General features: G+C 47.1%; 1 long non-coding RNA gene across 1 annotated transcript; it reads right to left on the bottom strand.

Annotated features, from left to right (window-relative positions):
- Nucleotides 1–429: 429 nt before the first annotated feature.
- Nucleotides 430–4,902, bottom strand: LOC146179707 (uncharacterized). The gene is made up of 3 exons (XR_014700754.1): nucleotides 4,585–4,902; nucleotides 3,830–3,923; nucleotides 430–614 (listed from the first exon to the last, which is right to left on the bottom strand). It is a non-coding gene; the product is annotated as an uncharacterized LOC146179707 (long non-coding RNA).
- Between the last annotated feature and the right edge of the window lie 583 nt (nucleotides 4,903–5,485).

The raw sequence follows: 5,485 nt of genomic DNA, 5'->3' as shown, positions 1-5,485 counted from the left end.
CCCTTTGGTGCGTGGAAACAGCAACCCGTCCCAACATAAATTTGCGTCGTCAGGTCGCTTACTCGAGTGAAGCGACCATACTCCTAGAGAAGCAGAAGGAAAAAAAATCCTGAAAACGTTTATTTACCGAGGTTTGCGATAGATTCCGATGAAAGGAACCGTTACTAAGCAGAGGATCATGAAATAAAAAGTTTTGAGTCGCTTTTCAGTTAAATCTCGATGACGGTTATGACAAGGCGTATTCTGCATACCACCACGGGCATTGGCAGCCCTGTTGATGTTATCATTCCTGCGCATGTTTAATGTCGAGAACAAAACGCTTGAAAAATGCCACAATCCACTGCGTGGAGGAGGGGGGGGGGATTGAACATTTATTTTAGATCACATCTCCCTCAATTGAAAGCATTTAATTCTGTTCACTTGTTTTGTAGTTAATTTCAAACTACTCAGTTTATTAGAACTGCTGGAACACATCGGGTGATTTCTGCCCAAGCTTCTTTGGCGTTCTTTATTAAATTTGTAGCTATGAATGTCCCAATACAGGTGACTGCAATGGATGGGTAAGAAAACTGAGCAGACGCGGTCAATGACACAGCGTCTTGGTTTCGCACGTTCTGAAAAAAAAAACGATTATCAGCAACGGTAATAAAATATAAGCACTCGCCTGTTCGTCTTGGTATACCTGGATGAAAACAAAAACTGTTACCCAAGCAAACATGAAATCGTTTATTCAGTGGTTATGAAAACACACAATAAAGTTACCAATATTTCTGCTTATGGGAACGCGACCATTATTGCACTTTTTCAAAGTAGACATCTATGTTAAATAGATGACTGTAATTGACGAAACAGTTGTGATTGCATATATACATAGATGCAGAATTCAGGTTTCGAAGCAAAACTTTCGCGGAACTTCATATTCCGGCTTGGTTACGCAAGGCTGACTCCAGCACAAGTTTTGCTTCCGTGGCCACTAGAATGAGGGCTCGGAATTTGGCGAAGATGAATTCGGAGCCTCACTCTGGCATACGCAGCAGTCAACATTTTTCTTATTCGCTCTTTGTGAGCCATGCAAGTCTTCACAAGGGGCTTGTCTATCTGTTCAAGATATGCGATCAAAGAACAAAGTGGCGACTTCATGGTGAAAAATGTGCCGGTACACCATGAATTGACGGCGGTAAAATGCTCTTCATAGTTTTTCAATGTTTTCATTACATCCCTGCTAGGATATACGAGGTTTTGTCCATCCCTGACGTACTCCTTGAGTGCAGTGAGGGAAGCATACTCATCGTCAGGGTTGCCAAGGAGAGCAGCCTTGCACTGCGCACAAGTTATGCATTTTATAATTCCTTTCAAAATAAAACCGCCAAGGTAAAACAAGATACGGCACTCGGTTGACGTGAGCTCTTCAATGAACAGGATTTCCGAATCATTGATTTCATCGATTTCGTTTTCTGTACCTTCCTTCTTGGCGTGTGCAAGCAGATCGACAAGGTATTCCCGGTCGTCAAGCTCGTAACTTGTCGACCTAGGAGTGTGAAGAAAGTGGCTGACGCTGATGAGTCGAAGTGCGCACTTCAAGTCGTACGCAGTGGGCACTGGCTTCATGAGCTGCACCACAGAAAAAAGGTTTTCTAGGCAGTCTTGCAACAGCCTGCTCGTGAGAAGGAATTCATACCCTTCACTGCCAAGAAGCACATCTTGAAGGCGAAGGACAGCCGTTGTTGCAATTAGGACCCCTGCTTGCGATGGCTTCCACTGAGATCCAGTGCCCATTTTGAGTTCTCTGATCGTGTCTATTGCCATACGCAGTGTGTCTAAGGCGGCATGATATTTAGTCATGTTTCTGCGGCTTAGCGCCATGGTGGGATGACGCGCTGACATAAGGGCGTACCACCTAGAAACGAGGTCCATAAACCACGCTGTTGTTTCGGCCTCTGGCTCAATCACTCCTTCTTTTATTAGGAACCGAATAGCTGGCGGGGCTTCGCGGAAGAGCTGGACAGCGACTCCAACTTTCATCTTGGTGAAGTGTCCACCACTAATGTGGTTTTCTGATAAATTTGGTGCTACCTTAAGCTCATTGGCAGCATCATAATCCAAGACGGCCTGTACATGCTCTAGTTTCACCTTCGAGGAAGGCAATCCGTTCTCGCTTACTGTATCATCACTCAGTGTGAAAACTTTAGAGCTTAGAAGCTGTCCTTTCAGGTTCTTAAGGACATGTGCTGGGTCAGAGATGAAAAAAAGTTCCTTCCCATCTAGGGTTGGGTGGGGTATTGAGCACGAAGTTGTTGAATGGCGGTGACTCGAAAAGCCAAATTCTCTCCGCATAGCGCGGTTTGCTGCACCCATGTCACAGGTGACTACCCGTACTCTTAGAGAAATCTGGCTGCATATCTGAACTATTTCCAGGACATATGTCTTGAGTACAGAGCCGTCCACGTGCCTACCAGTAAATTCATAGGCTATCACTTGCTTCCATCTTTGGTTTACCCCACCTAGCATAAAGACCAAAGCATGGTTGGCTGCCTCTTCAGGCTTCGAGGGCAAGGTCGTTCCTCCCAAAAGCACGTCTTCTCCACGGTCGAGTTCAAATCCGGGTGCTATCTCCATTTCATCTAGAAAGAGAACGCAGTCTTTTTCCACATCCTCCATTCCCTCTGCTTTGGACCTCATTACGTCGATCACTTCATGCAGGATACCTGGCAGAAACTTCAGGATCTCAATTCTTCTTGCTAACGTTCTGCTTGATGGGAGAGGGTAGCCAATCTTTCTGAGCGTTTCATACCCAGTGGTTCCACACGCAAATTTAATTTTTAGGCCTTGGTTTACTGTTTGCGCTGACCATGAATTGCCACGATTGTTGTTCCGAGAAAGGGCACGAATTTGGTCTTCATTTAAAAACTTCGTATTTCGTGAGAAATTAGCTGCCTCTTTCTGCAGCTTACGATTCTGCTTCTGTAGTTTTTTTACAGTGTTCTTAGATTCTCTGTGGTGTTGTTTCAGCTAGTTATTGGCTGCTGAGAGATCTGCTATCTTCTTCCAAAGCTCTGCTGCCCCAGAATCAAAGGGTTGGGTCGCACGAGCCACTGCAGTTTCTTGAGGCCGTACATCCGTGGTGGTCGAAGTAAATTGCTCACTAGCATTGCTTTTTTCTGTAGCCACCAATGTCCCATTTATCACTCCGTCTGATAATGAATCTGCTGGAGGATCTTCTTGCGTATTTAAGGGAAGGACGTTTGTCACTTCTGGTGAAGAACCTTGTGCGGCAGCGTCATCACTAAATAATGCAGGCATGTGCACACTTCGGTCCCTCGGTGGTCTTCGCTCTTTAGGAAGTTCTGGAAGCATATAAATAAGGAAAAATAGCACATTACATATTTAAAATAGTGGTCCTTTTGCAAAACTCCGAAGTAAGCTTTTCTGCATTGCAAAGGACTCTTCACCATGGCGGCCCATCCTAAACGTCAGGTGCAGCTGTTTTTCACCCTCCTTCAAAAAAAGGAGTGGCTAGGCAAAACTGGTTCTAATCCCTTTATCCCGACAGCGTATCGTGTGAAGGAAAGGAACGCCGCATTGTTCAGACTATATATGTTTGCAGCATTCTACATTTTTCTGACTCCAAAGCTGGTTTGGCGGCCAAGGTGAAGGAATTTTGCTGTGCCAAGAAGCTGACCTCCAAAGTTTTGAAAAGGGTCCATAGAAGACGCGGCAGAAAATTTAACACGTATGCAAATCAACCACTTCATCACGTAAAATTTTCAAATGTAGACGACGAGGCGATAAGCAACATGGTAGCAAACACCAAGGTTAGGAGGTATCTGACCTTTGAATGGGAACACCGTTGGGACAGCATTGGGCTTGAGTTTTTTCCAACCGTCCGCGCGGTTTTGTTCGAAGCTCTTGTCTTCGAAATGAGCCTGCAGATTAATGTGTTATTGGAATTAGCCCCACATTGCCTGCTCGAGAATGAAAACAACAGCACGCAAGACAACAGCGTAGTCCAAATATATCAGTCGAATCAATCGAATGAGCTCCTTAATCTGCACATAACAACATATACTGTTTATCTCATTCACTGAATTAGTGCGGTGTCGTTGGGCGAAGCATAGGGCTAATAGGCAGCGCAAGCTACCCAACGCAGCATACGTGTCAAAAACTCAAAAAATCGTAAGTAAATGAATTCATCTTGGCTCCTAGACGACCCAGATGCAGAGTAATTGCCACAGCTTATGTGCCCTCGCTTGTGGTCGTGCTCTGTGCCTTGATTCGTGCCGGCCGCGGTTCTCTGACAAGCGCCTCGTAAAGGCAATTATTTTTTAATGAACAGAAGCGGCGAAAGCACGTTTGGTACGCATTCACGAGCTTAAACATTGTGTCATGCAATTTCGGATGCAAACAGGCAAGCAGCAGACAATGACCGGTTCGGCGCGGAAGCGTGCCTTTTTATTTACGCCGAGCAAGACGAATAGTGCGAAAATGACATCTGACCAATACAAATCTTGTACTACACTTAGCTGGCTAAACGCAAAAGCGGTAAATCGCAACAAAAACACCACTGAACCAACATGCGGCACTTACACTACAGACACATGAGGAGCTCGTCGGTTGCCACTTGTCACGCTTGATCCGGACCAGCCACAGAAGCCTTCTTTTCGGGTCTCTGGGAAAATGAAACATCCTCCAACCATTTCTCGCATGGTTGGAGCATTGAGGAACACAACATCCAGGCATTGCACGGCGATGAAAGCCGCGCGAACGCAGGCACTTAGCAGTGACGCCCGCACGACAGCAGAGCGGCGAGGTCGGCGCGGGCAACACAATGGCGGAGGGAGCGCGCGAAAACAGTTTGAGGCGGCGTCGAGTGGTTCAAAGGGTGACCTCACCCTAAGCGGGGGCGCGCGCATCGAGGCACCCTAGCTCTGGCGTGTTTCGAGCGCCGCCACGCGGTCAGAAATGTTCTTCATCCACGTTTGAGTTTCAGAGCGGAATGTGTTAAGTGTCGCCATCATGCGTTTCTCAAAATCTTGCATGAATGACGTGACCTGATGTACAAGGTTGTCAGTGACTGGCTGGGAAAGGGAATTAGCATCATCAGCGGGCTTCCGCTTAGCGGGGAGCCCACGTGCTGGTGACGTAGCGCGTGAAGAGGAGGTGGAGGGGGTAGAGACAGAGGAGGAATGGGACATGTTTTGATTTGTCGGGGGTTGCACCACTGGGGGCAATGGCGATGGGGAGCGTTCACGCCTTAGGAGGATTTGGAGCTGCTCTTTAAGAGCACCGATTTCGCGACCTTGGGATGATAATTTGGCTATCAGCTCCGCGTTTTCTTTCTCGAGCGAGGAAGGCTGCAGCCGCCAGCTCACCTGGTTTTTAGATGAATCCTGGACCTTTTGGCCTGGAAGTGGCGGGAAGGACACGGAACGGCTCCGACTGCGGTCAGTTCTTGAGCGGGAGGAACAACGTCGGCGGCTTCGCGACT

Source organism: Amblyomma maculatum, chromosome 9, assembly GCF_055883805.1.
Source record: "Amblyomma maculatum isolate TAMU_Amacu chromosome 9, ASM5588380v1, whole genome shotgun sequence".
Taxonomy (NCBI): Eukaryota; Metazoa; Arthropoda; class Arachnida; order Ixodida; family Ixodidae; genus Amblyomma; species Amblyomma maculatum.
The sequence above is the reverse complement of the archived record's forward strand: the minus strand, read 5'-3'. Positions and strand labels throughout refer to the sequence as shown.